Below are 25,725 nucleotides of genomic sequence, written 5' to 3'. Positions count from 1 at the left end.
TCAGTGGGATCTATCAGTTAGACCTCCTCTGCAGGAAACCGGGCAACTGGACCTAGGATACCTTCATTGCTCATACTTAGGCCTTTATTGCTCTGCACCAGGACCCTGAACTAAGGGGCTTTTGTAGAATGTGTTGTCCAAATGAGTAAGTTAGTAAACCCAGGTTGTTGGGCCATCCCTAGAAAAGGGGGCTCTGACCTTATTTCTGTTTCTCCTAATAGTTGTGGGGTCTTCTCCCTCACTCACTTCCCATGTTAATGGCTATAACTGGAGCCAACTGGAGTTAGTCTAACTTGAGACAGAGACTGTAAGGAACATTCCCAAGCAGCTGCCGAAACTCTCTTTGTTTCGGGGAAGTTTCCCTGTCTTCTCTGGCCGACTTGGACTGTTTAAGCCCTCCCCGCTTGTTGGTGGGAAAGCAACTTCTGCTCCTCTGTTGGGGCTTATGAGCTCCAAAACCGGGAATCCTTTCTCTGCCTCCTGGCAGCACTTTGTTTCTTCTGTTTCCCCCTTCTCCTGTTTCTGCACCAACATGCGTGCAGCCTGAATGACTAGCCTCTAGATCATGCACCACAGCTCCTTCCCTCTTCACTGTCAAGGAGCAAGAAGAGCACCCCCTGGACCTAACACCCCCTACTCCAGAGCTTCCCATTTGTGTCTCAGGTAAGCATTCAAAGTGGAATGGGCCCAGGTGAAATGTAAATCAGTATTGGAACTAAGTTAAGTTTGTTGGTTTAATTAAGATAGACCTGTCTTAAGTTATCAGTAGTAAATGTGAAACTTTGTGAAGTTTACTGAAGGTCAAATAAGCTCATGTTATTTGTTAAAATCTGTTAGCAAAGAAATGACTAAACTGATGGTTAATTGTCTGTCTCAAAGTTTTAATGGGTAATTGCTGAAGTAACATTCAAAGTATTTGGTAACCTGAAAAATTTAAAGTTTTGGTTGGATAAAAAATGGAATTAAATTGTGGAAATTTAGGTCTTAAAGGATAAAATGCTAAGTCGTTAATTACTGGATGTAGGTTTGTGCTTTTGATTTCTTACTGCAAGGAAACTAAGAGTATTTAAATCTGTTGGTAAATGTGTTTTGCACTTAACTATTTCATAAATTTGTCATCTAAAGAATTCTGTTGTAACAGTTCACAATTGGTTAATACTTAGTCTTCACTAGAGATTAAGGTGTTTCTAAGAGTACAAAATTCTGCTTAGTGTAACTAAGACTGATGGAAATAAGGGAAATTCTGTAGGAAAGTAGATGATATGTAAGAAAGATTTAAAGAATGGAAATGCATTTTATTAAAGATAAAAGGTAATTTTGTCCAAAATGAGATGGTGGTTTGTGATGAGGGAGCAGGAGGCTGGCTGAGGACAGAGCAAGAGCTGGCGCCTTGCACCCCCTCTCCACCTGCCCCCCTCCATATGTGTAACATTCCTCAGGCACCCCTGACTGCCATAAAACGATAAATAGTTAACTTGCAGGGATCGCAAACCTGCAGAACAGGAATCTCCCTTGCTCTACAGATGTCCTAGAGACCTAAACAGGGAGGTTACCTTATCAATAGCGCAAATTTCCAGAGGCAAATAACTCTCGGTTCCTGAAGCCCTAATGTCTCCCTCCCACCATAAACTAGAGGAGCTGAGGTAGAAGGGAATGTAAATGATAGCCAGATCATAATACCCCACCAAGAAACTCCCAACTATCTTGATGTTAATGCCTGACCTAAAGACGACATTGATCAGGCCATAAGGGCAAGGCCTCCCCCCGGCACCTTGTAGGCCCTCCTTAACATGTGAAAACTCTGTTGAAACCTCCCATCCCTTCCCCTCACTTTCCCCCAACCACAAGGTATATAACATGCCGACCCTCACAACCCAGGGCAGCAGCTCTTCCTGCCCACGGGTCCTGTCCCCGTGCTTTAATAAACCACCATTTTGCACCAACGACGTCTTAAGAATTCTTTCTTTAGTCGTCGGCTCCGAACCTCCTCACCCCACTGAACCTGACTTAAGTTCTGGGACTTCATCAGTTTGGAAGGAAATGGCTTGGGACAAAACCTAGATGCAAAGGAAAGTTGTAGAAGGTTTGTGAAGGGAAATCTTCAGAAAAAGAATTTTAGCTTTGGTCAAGATGGACTAAATGAAAGAGTTTTAAAGGTACATTGGTATAAGACTGAAATTGTCTCTGTTCAAAAGGACAAAGTTTTCTTAGATTAATTGATCTGCTGTTAAGAAAATGTAAATGGTTTTTCTCTTTGCCTGCCCAGAAAAACCAGTTTCTATGTTTTGTTTTATCAGGTGTTTAACATCCCTAATTATATTTAGGCATGTGCTTTAAAACTTGATAATATTTTAGCAAATGTTGACAAGATTTAAGTTGTAAATCTCTTTAACTCAGGCTTTTCCTTGGTATGCAAAGTTGCTCACAAAGTACTACTGAACCAAACCTTGGGTTACATTTGGGAAAATGCTGTAACTATTCTAGAGATTCTATACACTCCCTACAGTTTTAATGTTTTGAGAGATCATCGCTTGATATCGTAATTATGGAAATGTTATGTGTCACAGAAATAACCTGATTTCCTTGCCAGGTAAACTGTAAAACTCTCCTGGTCAACTCTAACCATATCCATTCTGAGATTTTGTCATTTATAATTGTTTTAATTCTCTTGTAAAAAGAGTTTTATCTTCAAGGAGATTCATACAAAGGACTTTCAGGACAAATACAGATATTTGATGTACTTGAAAATCCTAAAACTGAAATGGGTAAGAATTTCCAGAACTAACTAAAAGCTGCATTCAACAGATTTAGTAACATGGTACTAAATGAACTAAAAGATTATAGTGTTGTGTCTCTTAATGTTTTGTCTTACTTTAAACATTGCTGGTTCTCTCTAATATTTGCTCTTCCAGACTAGGAATACTTTTTCTTAAGTTATGTGTAACTTACAGAGATGTAAAAGTGCTGATTTGTAAACGAATCAAGGCATTCAACTTTTCTCTCTTTCTGAACCCTCTGAAACCAAAAGGTCTCAGTAAGTATTCTTTCTTCCATGGCCATCAGTCATTTGCATAAGTTCAATAATAATCTGTTCTCCTTGTAACAGGACAGCATTGGAAACTGGTTATTTTACCAAGGCTTTGACTGGAATGTCATATTTGAGAAAGACATGCATAGACTCAGATATGACCAGACAGTTTTAAGGAACTAAGGTTGACTTTATGAAACCTGGAGCCATAAAGCCCTTTGGAACTGTTGGCCTTGATGCCTTGCTTACAGAATTCCCAGCAGCTTCACCAGGTGAGTAAAGAATGTCATTCCTTGGTAGATGCAGAGTCTCAGAAGAGGAATTGGGCCAAATTGACGGGTATTGCAGGCACGCCTGGTGGCAAGTACGTGGCTTGGCTTCTGACCTGGAGAGGCTACTAGAAAAAGTTCAACCTAGAGATTCCTTATAAGAATTTCCAGCAAAGCAGATTCTAAAAGATATATATGATCACACTCACTGTTCTTGCTGAGCTTATGTAAATAATGGGCCAAGTTTGTTAAAACTGGACTTGTTTCACAAGTGAATTAATCCTGATTTGGCTATCTCTGTAAATGAGGGTTATTTTAGAGAGAAAAATTCTATTTTAATAACACACCTTTATGGATGTTAAATTCTAGATTTGATTGTCTTTACATGTTTACCTAAGCTCAACAATTTGAGGTAAACTTCAGAGAAGTTACACAATAGCTTCTTTAGTCGATCTTATTATTTTGTGGGGATAGTAGCAGAACCCCCTGGAACATGGTTAAACAACTATAAAATGGGATTGATTCCCCCACAATTGTATAACTCATCACCTTGTGTGTGACTGGGATAATGAAATTGCCTAAAAGCTAGCCTATCGCACTCCATAGGATTAACTATGAACTTGTGGAGATAATGGATGACCCCACTTTCTTTATGATTGGATCGGATGATGCATGGGGAACTCCCCTTATCTCTTGACAAGTTTTCTCCCACTTGCCAGTGATCCTCTGTAATCAGGGTATTGTTAAGACTGGACCACTCAAAGGGCTACTTAATGGTTTCATCCCTTAGTCATATTTATCCTAGAAGCCACCTCTGTCGGGGTGCAATTGCAAACAGATGCTTTAGCTAAACATAGAACAGCCCTCATAAAAGGAGCCTCAAAGCTCACTATGGGACAGCCCCTATATAATGAGTTCACATCAGGTCCAGTTTTGTCTTAGAATTCAAAGGCCATCAATGGATGATGGAGGCTAACTAATTAAATATTGGGCTATACTTACAGATATGCCAGAAATAATACTTAAAAACTTGTCAGACTTTAAACCTAGTTACCTGTATGCCTGAACCTGACAACTGTACTTCTTTTTTTTTATGTTTTTAGATTTTATTTTTATTTTTTTTTATTTCCAGCATAACTGTACTTCTTTATAGAGCAAAACTGTTCAGAGGTTATTGATCTTGCTTACTCTATTTGGCCAGATTTAAGATGCCCCTGTTAAAAATATGAATGTCAGTTTACTGATGACAGTAGTTTTCATAGAAAGAATAAGAAAAGCTAGGTATACTGTAGTGCTCACTAGCACTTTTCAATTGTCAAAGCCTTAAAAATAAACATTAACATTGACGCCAAATATGCCTTGCTGGTACTACATGCCCATGGAGCTATTTGGAAGGAAAGAGGATTGCTATCAAGCCATAACTCCCCAATCAAATATGGGCCTAAGTTACAAGACACTCCTTATGGCTATACTAAGGATGGCGTATATCAAATCTGGGATACATATTTGTGTTTCATACCCACACCCACTGGACAGCTCAGTCTAAAGGCAGTTTTATGCTGGGAACAAAAAAATCATATGTAAGATACTTGGGCAAATAACACATGACATCTAGGATGGCTATCACTAGAAATGTGTTCCCAAATAGTACTCCAGGCTACTGACTGGTTTGCTACTGACTGGGTAAGGTGACGTGGCATTAGATGGTCAGCTCCAAATGGAACCCACTGGATATGTGGAACTAACCTGTGCCCTGACTTCCTCCAGGTTGAATAGGTCACTGGACTTTAGGATTTGCCTGGATTTATGGGCGCATTACTAAAACCATTACCACTCCAGTTAATCTTCCTAATTTAAAGCAAAGTTGGACACAACTGGGTTTTAAATGGTATGATCACTTAACATCCATTTTTGTTCCATCTGCAGGACTAGAGGATGTCATGTGGCATGTAGAAGCCCTTAGTAAATACACTACAAAGGGACTCAGTGATTCACTAAATAGCCTCTCCCTACTTAATACCAAAGTCTCAGATACGCAAAGCAGTCCTACAAAATAGGATGGCCTTAGATGTCCTGACAACAGCACAGGGTGGCACATGCACAATTATCAAAGCAGAATGTTGTGTGTACATGCGCAATTATCAAAGCAGAATGTTGTGTGTACATCCCAGACTACCACAAAAATGTCACAGTACTAATGCTCTACAAGATCCTTCTCTCTCTCTCAATGAATGGTTAAGTTCCTGGTTTGGAGGAGGACTATGGCTGTAGTGAGTATGAACCTTTAATAAATAAAGTGTAATAAATAAATGAATAAATAAATAATATATAGTAAGTGCAAACTCCTACTAAATGAAAAACAGAAACAAATTGCAAACTAACCACATAGCAAGTAAGCCTAGACCATATGCGTGTAGTCACAACGAACTAACCTTGTAGCATAGCAAGTAAGCCTAGACCATATGCATGTAGTGATAACAAACTAACCTCATAGCAAATACCACATAGCAAGTAAGCCTAGACCATATGCGTGTAGTGATAAGATTAGCGTGAAGTAAAAAGTTGTAAATATTTTTAACTTATGCGAAATATCATAAAGACCAAAAAATGTTTTCGACATGTGTGTGTTTTTGATGTGCAAGCATGAGAAAAATAAGTGATGTAATGTGTTTTTGAAGAAGACTTAGCACAGTATATAAAAGAGGCATCAGGTTGGACTGAGGTGAAGCGAGTTCCCTGTCGGGAGGATATCATCGCCGATGTTACCGACGCCCTGACAGCTTCGTTGCCGACCACTCGCTGGCTCTCAGTCTGACCTTCTGCGGTGACCTCTCTGTCTAGATTGTGAGGCGACGTCTCCTTCTCCGTGACAACTTCAGCGGACCATGACCGGACCACAATAGTGGTGCGGACCTCGTCCCAATAAATCAAGTGAGTTACATCATATCCATCTCTCTATCTCTTCTTTACACATCGCGACCTCCTGGCGGGACGCAGGGGTTTTGCTCGCGTCAATGGCCAATAATTAAAAATCTCCTTTTCGGGCTTCTCATTTTTATTACCTTATTAATCTTAATATGTTGCTTTGTTCATTGTTTCTCTACTTGGTGCCCAGACTCCATTGCTGCAGTGACGTCACAGCAACAGGTGATCATGACCACACACAGAGACACTTCATGGTCAGCGCTGGATTCAGCTGCCTCCTCCTTTTGTATCTCCCTTATACATCCCTCCACTGATCAGTGTTGATCCAAGTAGGTAGGGACAGCTCTACACCCCTATTCAGCAGGAAGAAGTTACAGAAGATAAAACCTTCCACCTTCAACCACTTTAAAGATTTAAGGGTCAAAATTGTTCAGGGGGGAATGATGAGGGAGCACGGGGCTGGCTGAAGACATAGCAAAAGCTGTCGCCCTGCACCCTCTATCCATCCGCTCCCCCTCAATCATATGTGTAGCATCCCTCAGGCAGCCCTGACTGCCATGAACAATAAGCAAATAGCTAACTTGCAGAGCTCACAATCCTGCTAGACAGGAGTCTCCCTTGGCTTACAAATGTCCTAAATCTTACTAACAAAGACAATTGATAGCAGGATTGTGACACCCCACCAAAAAGTCTCCCAAATCGCTTAATGTTAATGGCTGGTCTAAAGACAACATTGATCCAGCTGCAAAGGCAAGGCCTCCAGTAGGCCTGGGACATCCTGGCACCTTGTAGGCCCTCTTTAGCATATGAAAACTCCATTGAAACCTCCCTTCCCCTCACCTTCCCCCAACCGCAGGGTACATAACTGCCATCCCTCACAACCCGGGGCTGCAGCTCTTCCTGCCCACGGGTCCTGTCCCCGTGCTTTAATAAACCACCATTTTGCACCAAAGATGTCTCAAGAAGTCTTTCTTGGTCATCGGCTCAGCCCACCGAACCTAACCTAGGTTCTAGAACTTCACCACTAGTTTTCCAGTAACTACAGATTAGAAGGCAGAAATCAATTTAGAGAAACACAGACAAACCCCATGTTTATAATGATTGTGCCACAGATTTAAAATTCAGTAGTGTATTAGCAAACTTTTCACATTTAGATCTTCATCTTGAGATTATGGTAAAGTTTTAGAATATAGGTGAGATTCAGTGGGGTTAGTTCCAGAGCCCATGACCAGGAAAGAATTCTTGAGACATCTTTGGTCCAAAATGGTGGTTTATTAAAGCATGGGGACAGGACCGGTGGGCTGGAAGAGCTGCTGCCCTGGGTTGTGAGGGATGGCAGGTTATGTACCCTGCGGTTGGGGGAAGGTGAGGGGAAGGGAGGTTTCAATGGAGTTTTCATATGCTAAAGAGGGCCTAGTTCCAGGATGTCCCAGGCCTACTGGAGGCCTTGCCTTTGCAGCTGGATCAATGTTGTCTTTAGACCAGCCATAAACATTAAGATAGTTAGGAGACTTTTTGGTGGGATGTCACAATCCTGCTATCAATCGTCTTTGTTAGTGAGATTTAGAACATTTGTAAGCCAAGGGAGACTCCTGTCTAGCAGGACTGTGAGCTCTGCAAGTTAACTATTTGCTTATTGTTCATGGCAGTCAGGGCTGCCTGAGGGATGCTACACTAGGACAGAGGGAGAGCAGATGGAGAGAGGGGTGCAAGGCGCCAGCTTTTGCTTTGTCTTCAGCCAGCCCCGTGCTCCCTCATCATTCCCCCCTTAACAATTTTGACCCTTAAATCTTTAAGGTGGTTGAAGGTGGAAAGTCTCATCTTCTTTAACTTCTTCCTGCTGAATAGGGGCGTAGAGCTGTCCCTACCTGCTCGGGTCAACATTGATCAGTTGAGGGATGTATAAGGGAGTTACGAAAACCAGAGGCAGCTGAATCCAGCGCTGACAGTGAATAAGTGTCTTCTGCGTGGTCAGGATTATCTGTTGCTGTGACGTCATTGCAGCAATGGAGTCTCGGCACCAAGTAGAGAAACAATGAACAAAACAACATACTAAGATTAATAAGGCGATAAAAATGAGAAGCCCGAAAAGGAGATTTAATTGTTGGCCATAGTCCTCCTTCAAACCAGGAACTTAACCAATCACTGAGAGAGAAGGATCTTGTAGAGCCTTAATCTGGGCATTCATATATTTTATTAGTTCTGTGACAGTTCTGTGTTAGTCTGGGATGTACATACAACATTCTGCTTTGATAATTGCGCATATGCCACCCTGTGCTGCTGTCAGGACATCCTATTTTGTAGGACTGCCTTGCGTATCTGAGACTTTGGTATTAAGTAGGGAGAGGCTCTTTAGTGAATCACTGAGCGCCTTTGTAGTATTATTTACTAAGGGCTTCTACATGCCACATGACATCCTCTAGTCCCACAGATGGAACAAAAATGGAAGCTAAGTGATCATACCATTTAAAACCCAATCGTGTGTATCTTTGTTTTAAACTGGGGGAGATTAACTGGAGTGGTGATGGTTTTAGTAATGCACCCATGAATCCAGGCAGATCCTAAAGTACAGCGACCCATCCACCCTGGAGTCAGCCAGGGCCACAGGTTGGTTCCACATATTCAGTCATTTCTTTTTGGAGCTGACCGTCTAATGCCACGTCACCTTACCCAATCAGTAGCAAAACATTCAGTAGCCTGGAGTACTATTATTTGGGAACACATTTCTAATGATAGCCATCCTCGATTCTGTGTGTTATTTGCCCCAAGTATCAGACGTATGATTCTTTTGTTCCCAGCATAAAACTGCATTTTGAGTGAGCTGTCCAATGGGTGTGGGTATGAAACACAAATATGTATCCTAGATTTGATATACACCATCCTTAGTATAGCCTTATGGGGGTCTTGTAATTTAGACCCATATTTGATTGGGGAGTTATGGCTTGACAGCAATCCCCTTTCCTTCCAAGTAGCTCCATGGGCATGTAGTATCAGGAAGGCATATTTGGAGTCAATGTTAATGTTTATTTTTAAGGCTTTTGCAATTGAAAAGTGCTAGTGAGCACTACAGTATACCTAGCTTTTCTTCTTCTTTTTTTTTTCTATGAAAACTACTGTCATCAGTAAACTGTCATTCACATTTTTAACAGAGGCATCTTAAATCTGGCCAAATAGAGTAAGCAAGATCAATAACCTCTGAACGGTTTTGCTCTATAGAGAAAGAAGTACAGTGGTCAGGTTCAGGCATACAGGTAACTAGGTTTAAAGTTTGACAAGTTTTAAGTATTATTTCTGGCATATCTGTTATTGTAGCCCAGTATTTAATTAGTCAGCCTCCATCATTCATTGGTGGCCTTTAAATTCTAAGACAAATCTGGACCTGATGTGAACTCATTAGTTAGGGGCTGTTCCACAGTGAGCTTTGAGGCTCCTTTTATGAGGGCTGTTCTATGATTAGCTAAAGCATCTGTTTGCAATTGCACCTGAACAGAGGTGACTTCTAGGATAAATACGACTAAGGGATGAAACCATTAAGTAGCCCTTTGAGTGGTCCAGCCTTAACAATATCCTGATTACAGAGGATCACTGGCAAGTGGGAGAAAACTTGCTTGAGATAAGGGGAGTTCCCCATGCCTCATCCGATCCAATCATAAAGTGGGATCATCCATTATCTCCACAAGTCCATAGTTAATCCTATGGGGTGCGATAGGCTGACTTTTAGGCAATTTCATTATCCCAGCAACAAACAAGGTGTTAGTTAAGTTATACAATTGTAGGGGAATCAATTCCATTTTCCAGTTGTTCAATCATGTGCAATGGGGTCTTGCTACTATCCCCACAAAATAATAAGATCGACTAAAGAAGCTATTGTGCAACTTTTCTGAAGTTTACCTCAAATTGTTTAGCTTAGGTAAACATTTAAAGACTATCAAATCTAGAATTTAACATCCATAAAGGTGTGTTACTAAAACAGAATTTTTCTCTCTAAAATAACCCTCATTTTCAGAGATAGCCAAATCAGGATTAATTCACTTGTGAAGCAGGTCCAGTTTTAACAAACTTGGCTCATTGTTTACATAAGCTCAGCAAGAACAGTGAGTGTGATCATATAGATCTTTTAGAATCTGCTTTTCTGGAACTTCTTATAAGGAATCTCTTGCTTGAACTTTTAGTAGCCTCTCCGGGCCAGAAGCCAAGCCCTGTACTTGCCATCAGGCATGCCTGTAATACCTGTCGATTTGGGCGAGTTCCTCTTCTGAGACTCTGCACCTACCAAGGAGTGACATTCTTTACTCACCTGGTGAGGCTGCTGGGAACTCTGTAAGCAAGGTATCAGGCCAATAGTCCCAAGGGGCTTTATAGCTCCAGGTTTCATAAAGTCAACCTTAGTTCCTTAAAGCTGTCTGGTCATATCTGAGTCTTTTCAAATATGACATCCCAGTCAAAGCCTTGGTAAGATAACCCGTTTCCAATGCTGTCCTGTTACAAGGAGAACAGATTCTTATTGAATTTATGCAAATGACTGATTGCCATGGAAGAAAGAATACTTACTGAGACCTTTTGGTTTCAGAGGGTTCAGATAGAGAGAAAAGTTGAATGCCTTGATTCACTTACAAATCAATACTTTTACATCTCTGTAGACAACTTAAGAAAAAGTATCCTTAGTCTGGAAGAGCAAACATTAGAGAACCAGCAATGTCTAAAATAAGACAAAACATTAAGAGACACAGTAAATCTTTTTGTTCATTTAGTCCCATGTTACTAAATCTGGTGAATGGAGCTTTAGTTAGTAATTCTTACCCATTTCAGTTTTCAGATTTGCAAGTAAATCAAATATCTGTATTTGTCCTGAAAGTCCTTTATAGGAATATCCTTGAAGATAATTTTACAAGAGAATTAAAACAATTATAAATGACAAAAACTCAGAATGGATATGGTTAGAGTTGATGAGGAGAATTTACAATTTAGCTGCAAGGAAATCAGGTTACAATTTCTGTGACACATAACATTCCCATAATTACAATATCAAGCGATGATCTCTCAAAACATTAAAACCTTAGCAAGTGCATAGAATCTCTAGAATAGTTATAGCATTTTCCCAAATGTAACCCAATGTTTGTCACTGGTTCAGTAGTACTTCATGAGCAACTTCGCATATCAGGAAAAGCCTGAGTTAAAGAGATTTACAACTTAAATTATGTCAACATTTGCTAAAATCTTATAAAGTTTTAAAGCAAATGCCTAAATATAATTAGGGATGCTAAACATGTGATAAAACAAAACCTAGAAATTGGTTTTTCTGGGCAGGCTAAGAGAAAAACCATTTACATTTTCTTAACAGCAGATCAATTAATCTAAGAAAAACCTTGTCCTTTGAACAGAGAATTTCAGTCTTGTATCAATGTACCTTTAAAACCCATTCATTTAGTCCATTTTGACCATAGCTAAAATTCCTTTTCTGAAGATTTCCCTTCAGAAATATTTTACAATTTGCCTTTGCATTCAGGTTTTGTACCAAGCCATTTCCTTCCAAACAACCACTTCATTTAGGACAAAAATTACCTTTTATCTTTAATAAAATGCATTTCCCTTCTTTAAAACTTTCTTACATATCATCTACTTTCCGGCAGAGTTTCCCTTATTTCCATCAGTCTTAGTTACACTAAGCAGAATTTTATACTCTTGGAAACCCCTTAATATCTAGTGAAGACTAAGTATTAACCAATTGTGAACTGTTACAACAGAATTCTTTAGCTGACAAATTTATGAAACAGTGCAAATTTATGAAAAGTGCAAAACACGTTTACCAACAGATTTAAACTTTAAACTTTAGGAAGTTTAAGTTTAAACAAAGAAACTTCTTAGTTTCTTTGCAGTTAAGTAAGTCAAAAGCACAAATCTACATGCAGTAATTAACGACTTAGCTTTTTATCCTGTTTGGTTAAGATATAGATGTCCACAATTCAATTCCATTTGTCATCCAAGCAAAACTTTAAAACTTTCAGGTTACCAAAGACTTTGAAAGTTACTTCAGCAATTACCCATTAAAACTTTGAGACAGACAATTAACCATCAGTTTAGTCATTTCTTTGCTAACAGATTTTAACAAACAACATGAGCTTATTTGACCTTCAGTAAATTTTGAAGTTTCACATTTACTGCTAATAACTTAAAAGACATATCTATCTTAATTAAACCAACAAACTTAAGTTAATTCCAATACTGATTTACATTTCACCTGGACCCACTCCACTTTGAATGTTTACCTGAGACACAAGTGGGAAGATCCGGAGTGGGGGGTGTTATGTCCAGGGGGTGCTCTTCTTGCTCCTTGACAGTGAAGAGAGAAGGAGCCGTACTGCATGATCTAGAGGCTAGTCATGCAGGCTGCACGCAGGTTGGTGCACAGAAACAGGAGAAAGGGGAAACAGAAGAAACAAAGTGCTGCCAGGAGGCAGAGAAAGGATTCCCAGTTTTGGAGCTCATAAGCCCCAACAGAGGAGCAGATGCCGTGCTTTCCCACCAGCAAGGTGGGGGTAGGGGTTAAGCAGTCCAAGTCGGCCAGAGAACACAGGGAAACTTCCCCGAAACAAAGGGAGTTTCGGCAGCTGCTTAGGAATATTCCTTACAGTTCCTGTCTCGAGTTAGACTAACCCCCGTTTGCTCCAGTTATAGCCATTAACACGGGAAGTGAGTAAAGGAGAAGTTCCCACATCTATTAGGAGAAACAGAAATAGGGTCAGAGTCCCCTTTGCTAGGGATGGCCCAGCAACCTGGGTTTACTAGAAGAAGGCTTATTTACATAATTATCATCCAATATGTCAGGAGGAAATTTACTAGCTGACTTATTTGGGCAAACATTCCACAAAAGCCCCTTATTTGGGGTCCTGGTGCAGAGCAATGAAGGCATAGGTATGAGCAGTGAAGGTATCCTAGGTCCATTGGCCCTGTTTCCTGCAGAGATCTAACTGATAGATCCCACTGAGGCCATGCAGTGTTACAGGAGCTCAGTCCTTTCCTAAGTTTTGCAATCCAAATTATTTCCAGTGGGTAAAAAGGCACCCCAAGGTAGAGTCCAGAAAAGCAAAGAAGGTCCATTACCAAATGCCCCCTGACTCCTGGGTGGCGTCCCACGCAGGATATGTCAGAGGTTCCTGTGTGTCAAAAGCGACCAGAGGCGTCCCTCAAGTTATCGCTATTGATCACCATCCTGCCTTCCCTGGGAAGGCATTTCTGCCCTAAAGGCCCTGGAGGGGTGCCGGCGTCCCTCCACTTCCCCATCGCATCCTAGGCTGCCGATGGGTGTCTGGTGAATGGACCAAAATACTTGTGCCATGCCATGCCATCGTCTGTCCTGAAGACCGCATACTGTTTTGCCATTTTAACCCATGGAAATACTAGAAAAGTTTGGCAAGGGGAAATTACACAATATGCTAGAAAAGTTTGGCAAGGGGAAATTACACAATTTCATAGCTTTAAATAGTCTGTAGAAGACACTGACAAGAAACAGTCAAGACTGAAATCCATCATGGTCTATGCGACATTCCAACACATGTGGCCCTTGCAGCCAACTTCCCTAGGAAACGGTCCCCGGTTGCGTTTTAGTTCAATCGGGTACTGGTTTCGGCCGGCTCCCAGTGGAGGTCCCTCGGCCAGAAGTGACTAGACCAGGGATGTGGAGGGGATTACATTAGATTAATCAGGAGGAAACCTCACACGGGAGTCTTAAGATTGGCAGCCATCGTGGTGACTTAGGTAGCTGTCCCGTGCCCAAGACAGACAACTTTATATAAGAACAGGGATAAAGAGAGGCCATCAGGTTTCTGGGTCTTATTGCCATTCCATGCAGGGTACTAACTTAACAGCCAAAAGGCAGACGTTCTCCTCCCTGCAGAGTAGCCATGGGCTAGAGGATTGCAGCCTGAGCAACTGACATGCAAGTGTTCCAATAAGACCTTACTCCTTGAAAAGCCCTGAAATAAGAGTAAAGGAAAAGGAGAGAAAGTACTCACCATTTTGCACCGAGGCTCAGAGTCCAAATGTAAAGACTCACAGCCCCATGTTCGGGCACCATATGATGAAGTTCTAGAACCTAGGTGAGGTTCGGTGGGCTGAGGTCCGGAGCCGATGACCAAGAAAGAATTCTTGAGACATCTTTGGTGCAAAATGGTGGTTTATTAAAGCATGGGGACAGGACCCGTGGGCAGGAAGAGCTGCAGCCCCGGGTTGTGAGGGACGGCAGGTTATGTACCCTGCGGTTGGGGGAAGGTGAGGGGAAGGGAGGTTTCAATGGAGTTTTCATATGCTAAAGAGGGCCTACAAGGTGCCAGGATGTCCCAGGCCTACTGGAGGCCTTGCCTTTGCAGCTGGATCAATGTTGTCTTTAGACCAGCCATTAACATTAAGAGATTTGGGAGACTTTTTCTTGGGTTGTCACAATCCTTCTATCAATTGTCTTTGTTAGTGAGATTTAGAACATTTGTAAACCAAGGGAGACTCCTGTCTAGCAGGATTGTGAGCTCTGCAAGTTAACTATTTGCTTATTGTTCATGGCAGTCAGGGCTGCCTGAGGGATGCTACACTAGGACAGAGGGAGAGCAGATGGAGAGGGGGGTTCAAGGCGCCAGCTTTTGCTTTGTCTTCAGCCAGCCCCGTGCTCCCTCTTCAGTCAGGTTAGGATTGCCTTTTGCCCTTAGCAAAGTATTAAGGTAGAGGCAGGTGAGTCCCCAAAAGAATGTCACTCTGCCTGTTTCAAGGACTTCTCAGTGGTCTCTAGATAGTAAGGAAATTTAATAACTTTTCTTCTGCCTCTGTTTCCCACATCAATTAAATAGCTGTTTCTTAAAAAAAACAAACAAACAAACAAACAAACAAAAAACCCCAAACTCAGTACCTTGTGCAAATAAATCAATTTTACATGTACCTTGGCACACTTAAAATGTGGAGGCCAAGAAAATTAAGGCCATCTCACTTCAAGTTTAGTTGATGTGGGAAACAGAAGCAGAAGAAAATCATTAAAATTTCTTGCCTACTGACAAGCCCTTGAAACAGAGTGGCTCTCCCCTGGGGACTTAACTGCCCTCACCTTGAAGTTTTGCTAAGGACAATCCTAGGCTGACTGACCCCCTACTCCAACAGGTCCAACCAGGATCTTACAGGATACTTTAAAAATTATTTCAGGAAACTTTATTTCTAAACCTCCAAGATAGTGTCGAGAATCATTCCCAAGCATATGGCCCACTGATATACATCTAAAGGTTATCACGAGAAGATTTTTATTATTGGTAATAAATGACCTTTCTCCCAACAATAGCTAGCCCCTCAAGGTCCTGGAGAACTTGCTTCCAGAAATCCTTGGAGACTTACTTCATCCATAATTCCCTTTGTCCTCACCCACCGCTGAGTCCACCCTTACTCTGCCTTTAAAAACTCTGACTGTAATCTGGTTCAGGGTCCAAGTCCCTACTCCACTGCATCGGGTATACATGGACCCAAGCTTAAGTATGTCACCTCCGGGTCCAAGTCCCTACTCTGCTGTGTCGGGTATACTTATGCCCAAGCTTAAGCTTGTCAAATAAGCCCTCATGTGATTGATTGCATTTGTGCTTGTTCCTTGGTGGTCTCTGGGACGTGAAAACGTGGGCATAACAAAAATTTCTTCATTGTATATATACAAAACACTTACTAATTGGTAAAACAAAATACATACCTTCACAACAAAACTCTATCTTTCAAGGATGAACAATATAACCATAATACATGGTGTACAGTATTTAAAATATATAAAATATAATACAGCTTGTTTACAATTTTTTTAACTCATCTTTTGCACTTGTATGTTAAGGCAAATTTCCATTTCCGTACCAATTTTCAGGAGTCTAGAGATTTTGAAAAAACTGTTTTACAAGACATACTGTGATCTGAGAGCTAAGTGTGAACTCTTAGGAGCATTTTTAAAAGATTTTATTTATTTATTTGAAAAACAGAGATCACAAGCATGCAGAGAGGCAGGCAGAGAGAGAGGGGCGAAGCAGTCCCCCTGCTGATCAGAGAGCCCCATGCGGGGATAGATCCCAGGACCCTGAGATCATGACCTGAGCCAAAGCCAGAGGTTTAACCCACTGAGCCATCCAGGCACCCCTTCGGAAGCATTTTTAAGTGTACTGATGAAGTTCTAGAACCTAGGTGAGGTTCGGTGAGCTGAGGTCCAGAGCTGATGACCAAGGAAGAATTCTTGAGACATCCTTGGTGCAAAGTGGTGGTTTATTAAAGCACAGGAATAGGACCGTTGGGCAGAAAGAGCTGCTGCCCTGGGTTGTGTGGATGGCAGGTTATGTACCCTGTGGTTGGGGGAAGGTGAGGGAAAGGGAGGTTTCAAAGTAGCTTTCTGCCAGATGCCTGGATACCAGAGGCTTGATAAATGTTGTCTTTTGGCAAGCCATTAACATCAAGATAGTTTGGAGATTCCTGTCATGCAGGTTTGTGATCTCTGCAATTTAACTATTTGTTTCTCGATTAAGGCAGTAAGGGGTGCCTGAGGAATGTCACACACATTACCGTGGGGAGTGGGTGGATAGGGGGTGCAAAGCTTTTGCTTTTGCTTTGTCCTCAGCCAACCTCCTGCTCCCTCATCATGTACAGCCATCAACTCCCTATTTTTGTTGGAATTTCCAAAAGTGTTTCCTATCCAGTGACTGGGAGCCTTTGGAAGAACACTAGGAGAAGGCTGATCACTAAATTTTGCCCCAGCATAATTTTCCTTTTGGTTCACTTCAGTTAGAAATGCTGATTTCTTCAAATGTGTATTTTTAATGTTCTCAGTATTTTTAAAAAGGCTTTCTTTTTTTCCTGCTTCTGGAGTTGTCAGATGAAGCAGAATCCTGCCGAAAGTTATTTTCATTTCTTTTTGAATAGTGATTTTGGTTAGTGGTAAGTTATATTTGCTTTTCTGTCTGCTGATCTTTGGTTGTTCACACAAGTGTATACCATGAACAAACTGGACATAGGGAATGGCAATTTTCTCCAATTTTTCCATTTTTGAATGTAAAACTTCTCCTGAACAAGAGTTGGCTGGGCGTGGCCAGCAGCAGCTGCCCAGGGAAAGGGCTCACTTTCTAAATTTGGGTTGCAACTGCAGGACTGGACCAGGGGCTAAATTGGCCAGCTGGCGTGGGACTTCCTGTGCTGCACTAGGCCAGTTGAGGGGCTCTGCCAGCCTTCCAGGACTGGCCGGTGCCCATGGTACTGATGGAAGCAGCTGGGCAATTGTCCAGCCGTGCTGGCCCGCACTCTCTTCTTTCACCGCTTCTTTTGCACTGCCCAAGGGATGCCTCCCACCAGAGCAAGACTACAGCTGGACAGAGCTGCAGGGGCATGAGACTGTGCAGTCATCCCGGGACCGTCTCACCCTAGGAAGTGAGAGAGGTAAAGGGTGTCGGGCAGTGCTCAGAGGTCCAGGATTCAGGGTCCAGGTGGCAGGGCTGTGGCCACCATCAGGAGGGCCCCAAAGTAACCGTGGGTAACTGTGGGTGGGAAAGGCCAGGGACACCAGGTGGCCACCCAAACAAGAGGCTCCCACTGTGCTGGGGGACAGAGATGACAGTCCTAGTGATGAGGGGACAGAAGGCTGATGGAGAACAAAGCAAAATCTGACACCTTGCAACGCCTCCAACCCTCCATGCCCCAACCCACCATTCTTGGGTGGGACATTTGTGACATTCTTTAGGAATCTCCTACCCATCTTAATGTTAATACCTTGCTAGAGGACAAAACAACCTTGGTAAAGGCAAGACCTCTGGTATCCAGTATCTTGCAGGTCCTCTTTAGCATATGAAAGTTCTATTGAAACCTCCCTTTTCCTTACTTCCCCACCCCCATGGTACATGACCTGCTACCTCTCACAACACAGGGCAGCAGCTCTTTGTCCCCCTGCTTTTTTTTTTTTTTTTAAAGATTTTATTTATTTGTCAGAGAGTGAGCGAGCGAGAGCGAGCACAGGCAGACAGAGTGGCAGGCAGAGTCAGAGGGAGAAGCAGGCTCTCTGCGGAGCAAGGAGCCTGATGTGGGACTCGATCCCATGACACTGGGATGATCACCCGAGCTGAAGGCAGTTGCTTAACCAACTGAGCCACCCAGGCGTCCCGTCCCCCTGCTTTAATAAACCACCATTTTGCACCAAAGACATCTCAAGTATTCTTTCTTTGTCATCAGCTTTGGACCTCCCCCCACCGAACCTAACCTATATTCTAGAACTTCATCATAGCTCCAATAGCTCAGCAGGGAGAGAAGGGAGAGGTGACATCCATGACCAACCCAACACACCTCCCCCCCAACCATGGGGCTGCTAAGAGGGCCCAAGGGGAGGGCAGACCACAGTTCAGGCACTAGCAGAGAGGCAAATCTGTTTTTACAGCCCTTGTTTCAAAATCTGTTTGTCTGCTATAAACATTTCCCAACTTTCATTTGTTTTCCATTTGTATGGAGTATCTTCCACTCTAAGGCTCTTATAAACAGCATCTTTTTTTTTTTAATCCCATTTAGCCACTATTTGTCTTTCTAAAGTCCAATTTACTCCATTTACATTTAAATCACTAATAAGTCTGTACTTACTGCCTTTTTGTTAATTGTTTTCTGGATTTTTTTTTTAGTTTCTAACTCTGGTTTTATTCTTCTGCTCTCTCTTTGTGATTTGATATTTTTATTTAGTGGTATATTTAGAGTCCTTTCTATCTCTTAGGATTTTGCTTTGATGTTACAACAAGTCTTACCTGTAACAACTTGTATGTATAACAGACTACATAAGTTAATAACAACAAAAATTTGAATACATTCTGAATCTATATTTGGTTTATTCCTCCATATTTTTTTTGTTTTTTTATGTTACCCTTTACATCTTTTTACCTTGCATATTTCTTTTTCTTTTTTTTTTTTTTTTAAAGATTTTATTTATTTATTTAACAGAGAGAGATTACAAGTAGGCAGAGAGGCAGGCAGAGAGAGAGAGGAGGAAGCAGGCTCCCTGCTGAGCAGAGAGCCCGATGCGGGACTCGATCCCGGGACCCCGAGATCATGACCTGAGCCGAAGGCAGTGGCTTAACCCACTGAGCCACCCAGGCGCCCCTACCTTGCATATTTCTTGACAAAGTATGTAGTTCTAGTTATTCTTGCTACATTTTTCATTTAAACTTTATTCTAGACTTACAAGTGATTAATTTTTGTTACAAATTATCATCCTTCTTTCAGCTTAAATAGTCTGTATATAATTTATTATAAGGCCAGTCTAGTGGTGATAATTTTTTTCCACTTTTGCCTGAAGATACTTTTTATATCTCCTTCAATTCTGAAGGACAACATTTCTGGATAGAGTATTTTTTGTTGGAAATTTTTCTTTTTTTCCTTGCACTTTGAATATATTATGCTACTCTTTGGGGAGCATGTCAAGTTTCTGCTTACAAGTCAACCTATAGTCTTCCGGGGTTTTTCTTACCACAAATTATTTTTCTCTTGCTGTTTTTAAGATTCTCGGCCTTTAACTCTTGGCAATTTAAGCACAATGGCTTTGTGAGAGCCTTTTTGGGTTTATATTATTTAGAACTCTGAACTTCCTGAATCTGGATGTTAGTTTCCTTCCTCACATTGGGAAGTTTAAGATATTATTTCTTCAAATAAGTTTTCTGCCGATTTTGTCTTTCTCTTTCCTTTTTGGAATCCTATAAAGTAAATGTTGGCTTGCTTCATGTTGTTCCATAAATCCTTTAAGCTATTTTAACTCTTTCTTAATTTTTTTTTCTCTTTCTGCTCTGATTGAATGAGTTCCACTGCCATGTTTTCAAACTCATTACTCTTTTCTTCTGCTTCATCTAGACTGCTCTTGAAACCCTTTATTGTATTCTTTCAGTGCAGTTATTCTATACTTCAACTTTATGATTTCTGTTTGGTACTTCTTCATATTCTCTATCTCTTTATTGAAATTCTCACTTTGTCTTGAATCGAATTTTTCAGTTCATTGAATCAAAGGGATTGTTCATCTGGCCTCTAAGCATCTTTATGAACTCCCTTATCACGTTAATTAGTTATCTCCATTTCATTAAGGTATTTTCTGAGGTTTTTAAGTTCATTTTTGGGGAACCTATTTTTTAATATTGTTTTTCATTTTTATTTAATATCTGTGTCTGTTTCTGTGTGCTAGATAAAGCAGCCCTTTTCTGTAGTCTTATGAGGAATGGCCTCATGTAGAAGGTGAATCTTAGTATTCAACCTTGCCCTAACTTTGGTTGTCTCTCAAACCACTGTAATTGTCCAAGCAGTTTACTTTGATTTACTGACTCTCAGTAGCTGGGGATATGCCAAGACTACTCAGTGTGCCAAAGGAGAAAATCTCAGTGAGAACCTTGCTTCAGGTTAACTGAAAATTGCACCCTCATGCATTACCTTTTAAGGTATGCAAATATTCTTTCAAAGAAAGACTTAAGAGGGATGTTTTCCTCTCTCTTCTGCACTAATTCCCGAGGTGTTAGCCAGTTATGAACTGTTTATTTGTTTGCTACGATCTTGTTAAACATGCGAACACAGGCCCCACTGACCATCTATAGCAGGCTATTAAGGAATGTGTTCTCTGGGAGGCAACCACAAAAATTGTGTCACCCACTGTCCACACAAGCTCCTTTCTTGAAGACACTGGTAACCTGAGGCAGAGCAGAAAGAGAACATGAAGATGGTGTCTGATGGCCTACCCAGTTTCTGGATGTGTGTTTAATTAATGTATGTTTAATCCCTAGATGTGTGTTTAATAAGAAGCCTCCTGCTTAAACTACAGCTATGAAGGTAAGTTAATAGGCCTCTTTCTTAGGAAGACCCCATTCCTGTCTGCTGCCTCTGTGCTGTGCTCTGAGGTAGTAGCTGGTGAAGATGTGCTATTCTGTTTGTTTCAGTCTTGAGGGACCATAAACAAAAGCCTCATTGGCCACTAGAGTCAGGCAACCAATGGGTACTCCTTGGGTGTCAGCTGCAGACACTAGGACTCTGGAATGTGTATAAGCTTCTTTCTGGGAGATACTGGTACCCTGTAGTGAGGCAGAAGAAGAATGTGAAGATGGTACCTGTCCTCCAAAGTCTCTGGAGAGGATTACCCTTGGCCCTTAGATGTGTACTTAATTAGAAACCTGTCTCTCTGGCCACAACTATGAACCACATGTGACCTGGAGCAAGACAGAGGGAAAGTATGAACATGGTTTCTGTTGGGCTTTGCAGTCTTTAGAAAATATTTCAGTTGGTCTCTAGATATGTGTTAAATTAGATGCTTGTCTGTTATGCCAATACTTTTGAGAAAAGCAGTGTCCCTTTCATAGGAAAACTACATGCAGCTGCCTCTGTGCTGTGTCCTGAGAGGTTGGCCAGAGTGAGTTGGCTACAATCCTTTAAGAAATGCTTCTCTGGGGTGCCTGTGTGGCTCAGTGGGTTAAGCCGCTGCCTTCGGCTCAGGTCATGATCTCAGGGTCCTGGGATCGAGTCCCACATCGGGCTCTCTGCTCAGCAGGGAGCCTGCTTCCTCCTCTCTCTCTCTCTCTCTCTGCCTGCCTCTCTGCCTACTTGTGATCTCTCTCTGTCAAATAAATAATAAAATCTTTAAAAAAAAAAAGAAATGCTTCTCTGTTTACTAAAACCTTGTGGATCTCATGGATGCAAAGCCTGTTGGCTTTCAAAGGTAGATGATTTAGAAGTCCATCTTTTGGATGCAGGTCTTAAAATTGGGGCTATCTGATGTGGGGTAAAAACACTTCATTCATCAGGAAAAACCTAGATGTTTTGAATTTCACCCCAACTGTGGGTCACCAGGGCAAGGATGAGATTTATGACTTTGTTTCACCTTTCTTACCATCTTCGATGTGAGTTTTCTTTCTTTTGCCCAATGTATAAGCATCACTTAACTAGTTCTTAGATTTTTATTAGAGGGTATTGTTTCATATGTAGTGACAGATTTGGTATGTCTGTGGGAGGAGGTGAGTTCAGGACCTTCTTAATTTTCATCTTGAATCAGAGCTCCTATCTCTTCAACTTTTGATAGACAACTGGCTTTTCCAATTTTTAATAGTTTTGAACAATCCTGCTATAAATGTGTCCATGTGTATTCTTATGCATATGTGGCCATATTTTTCTAGGACTCTAAGATATAGAATTCCTAGGCAATCATGTTTACCAATGTTCAACTATACTAGAAAATGCCTAAAAAATTCCTAAATGGTCATAGTAAGTCTCAACATCATTATATCACATTTTTGATGGATGCTCCACATTGTTCTCTGCCTCTCCTGTTGTCAATCTTTTAAATTTTTGTAAATATTATAGATAGATGTGCAATGAAACCATGTTCTTATTTTAAATTATATTTCCCTCGAAGACCTTTATTTTATTGATTGGTTTCTTTTCCAAAGTACACATTTAATTATCTGGAACATATTTCCATGGATTTTATGTTTGTATTGATTTCTAGGATGTGTTTTTGTATGCTGGATACAAGTTATTTGTTGTATATTTATTTTATAAATATCAAGTCAAATAGCTTTCCTTTAACTTTTTTAATGAGCAGAATTTCTTGATTGTTCTGTCATTAAATGTCTCAATCTCATTTTATTTATTTTTTTAAAATCTTACTTAATAAATAAAATGTAATAATAAATTCTAGCATTTGTTGTATTTATTGCATTTTCTCTCAGATTTATAGCTATATAGGATATTTTAGGCATTCTACTGATAGCTGTGCAATTTTATTTTTATGGAGGTAAAATATACAAAATAAAATTTTTGAGATAAAGTATATATAAGTAAGAAATGTGCATTTATAAGTGTATAATTTAGTGATACTAAAAACAATTACAATGTAGTTCAACCATTATCTCCATCCATTTCCAGACTTTTTCATCATTCCAAACAAACTTTTTAGCAACTTTATTTTTATTTATATATCTAATGGGACTAGAACTATTTATTCAAAGGAGAAAAAAAATCACTTACTGATCTCCATTGTGCACTTGTAACATATCATAGATGCATGTTGTTGTGTCTAAGTTTTTTCTTGTTTCTGTTGATCTATTTAGTTATCAGTGCTCTTATATTGCAAACTCTTGATTACTATTTTAAGAGGCCTTAGTAATATGGTAGAATGAATTTTTTGTGAATGAACTGTTTTGTGTTTTCAAAAATTTCTTGACTTTTTCCATCTTACTAAATTCCCATATAACTTTTAAAATTACCTTGTCATATGTCAATAAAACTTGCTTATTTTATATTAAATCTAAATTTTTTTCTCCCTTCTCCTTGAGCTTTTAGATTAAAATTTTAAAATGCCTTAATTACTGTCATGGAAAGTGGCTGATAAATTTATTATCTTAATCTGTCATGTTTTCCTATAGTCCTGTGTATTTATCTGCATTTCTGTACATACACTATCGTTCTGGCCCCCCTATCCCTGATCTTGCAAAGCTACTTGCAGAACACTAATATATTTTTTCTGAGATTTTCTCTATTCTGTAAATTTTTATTGCATGGTTCCTCACTTTGTTTCCTCGCATCTTTCAATTGCTGCTTTTTTCAAACTCAGAGTGAACATTCCTATTTCAGATAACTCTTTTGTCTTTTTAGAGTCGAGATTAAATTTGTGTTCTTTTTTTTACATGATAATATGACATTGTATTGACTTTCTACAATAGATATAATCTTTCTTCTGCTATCCCATGATAAGCCTGAGAGCATGTTCATTGCTACATATTCATTTTTTGGTACAGAGGCTAAAAGATAGATACTCAAGAAATAATCATGGAATGAAATCTTGCTTAATAACTCCTGAATCAGTTTCATTCATTTACTACTCAATTTAATTCAGTATGCATTTATTACTATAGAAAATTTAAAAGATTAGTAAGATATGATACCTGTCTTTAATAACATAAGGTATATATGATTATTAAGTATCAGATGCTTACAAAAAATTATTTCAAATTTGAAGTAAATTTTGATAGAAATTATGCAAGTACAGAAAGGTAAATTAAAATGATTGTCCCATTTAAGAGTATTTTTTGCACAACTGCTATGTGTCAGACAGTCAATTAAATGCTAGTGCATTTTTTTTACAATTGTTAAGACACCATCTCAAAGTTCAGAATCTAGGATCATAGCCAGAATAAAAAAAAACAGGTTGGACAATTTTCTAATTGTTTTAGATGCTCTTAAAAAAATAAAGAGCATGACAAAAAAGAGATTTGTTTCAGATTGGTACTATGGAAAAAATATGTAAGGAATAAAGTGTGAGGAATAGGTAGACTGAGAAAAACATTTTTGTGTTAAGGGCAGTTAAAAATGTTCCAAAATAAGGAACAAATTAAAATATGAGAAATGTAAAACAAAACAAAGAAATACAAATCACAGACAAATGGAGTTGAATAAGCAAGCTAAGACAAATCATGCTGGGCCATGTACTGTGTTCAGATGTATCCATAATTGTCCCCTTTTTATTTGTTAAATGATTTTTTTTCTATAGAAATATGAAGTCTTATTGGTTATTTGCATTGTTTCCCATTAGTATGTTTATTAATGTTGCTTTGGGAAGGCAAACCATAAGAGACTTTTGACAATAGGGAACAAACTGAGGTCTGCTGGAAGAGAAGTAGGTGGCAGGTGGGGATAGGTTAAATAGGTGATAGGTATTAAAGTAATCTCCTATTGTGTTGAGTAATAGGAGTTGTATAGAAATGGTGAATCACTAAATTCTACACCTGAAACCAATAGTCTCCTATATGTTAACTAACTAGAATTAAAAAAAAAAAAAAGAAGAAGAAGATTTTATTTCTTTAAGTGAGAGAGAGAGCGAAAGAGAGCATACAAGCACAGAGGGAGAGAGAGAAAGAGATTCCCCACTAAGCAGAGAGTCTGATGTGGGGCTCAATCCCTGGACCTCAAGGTCATGACCTAAACTAAAGGCATATGCTTAACTGGCTGAGCCATCCAGGCACTACACCTAACCAGAATTTAAATAAAAAGTTGAAACAACAACAACAAAAGTAAAAAACAAAAACAAAAAACAAACAAACAAAAATCCCTTTGGGATATTTTAGAATCTAATGAGAAATCATTAAATGAAATGTTAACATGGCAAGAAGGACAGAGGGCTCATTGGCTAGCTGGCTGGCTGGGTGCATGCAAGACTGCCTGTGTTCAAATTGTTTTGAGCACTTCCAGAAATACTATTGAAATTTCCTAGGCTGTAATGTTAGCTGGTACCCAGAAGACCAACCCATGACCTCTCTCTAGAGTATGCAAGAATCCACACCTCAGGGAAATTGGCATTTTCAGAATAAATCACATCTATCCTCTGAACACCAAAGAGGAAGAACGCCATTACCTACTACAAGTGTTGTACTGCTCTGAAGATGGATTATTCTAAAAGTAGCATTTTTTTTTGAAATTCTTCAAAATTAGGTATTATGTCATCTAAAAGGATAGCTTTTAAGT

The 25,725-nt window shown here is 40.0% G+C and overlaps 2 long non-coding RNA genes and 1 pseudogene across 2 annotated transcripts; all 3 read right to left on the bottom strand.

Moving 5' to 3' along the window:
* Nucleotides 1-8,208: 8,208 nt before the first annotated feature.
* LOC116585848 lies at nt 8,209-9,114 on the bottom strand. The gene is made up of 3 exons (XR_004283790.1): nt 9,100-9,114; nt 8,612-8,617; nt 8,209-8,515 (listed from the first exon to the last, which is right to left on the bottom strand). It is a non-coding gene; the product is annotated as an uncharacterized LOC116585848 (long non-coding RNA).
* Nucleotides 9,115-11,822: 2,708 nt separating this feature from the next.
* On the bottom strand, nt 11,823-12,221 carry LOC116585847. The gene is made up of 2 exons (XR_004283789.1): nt 12,081-12,221; nt 11,823-12,042 (listed from the first exon to the last, which is right to left on the bottom strand). It is a non-coding gene; the product is annotated as an uncharacterized LOC116585847 (long non-coding RNA).
* A 3,110-nt stretch (nt 12,222-15,331) lies between these two features.
* LOC116585781 lies at nt 15,332-25,612 on the bottom strand (annotated as a pseudogene).
* Nucleotides 25,613-25,725: the final 113 nt, after the last annotated feature.

This window comes from Mustela erminea, chromosome 3 (genome assembly GCF_009829155.1).
Source record: "Mustela erminea isolate mMusErm1 chromosome 3, mMusErm1.Pri, whole genome shotgun sequence".
NCBI classification, from domain to species: Eukaryota; Metazoa; Chordata; class Mammalia; order Carnivora; family Mustelidae; genus Mustela; species Mustela erminea.
This window is presented reverse-complemented; position numbering and strand designations above follow the sequence as displayed.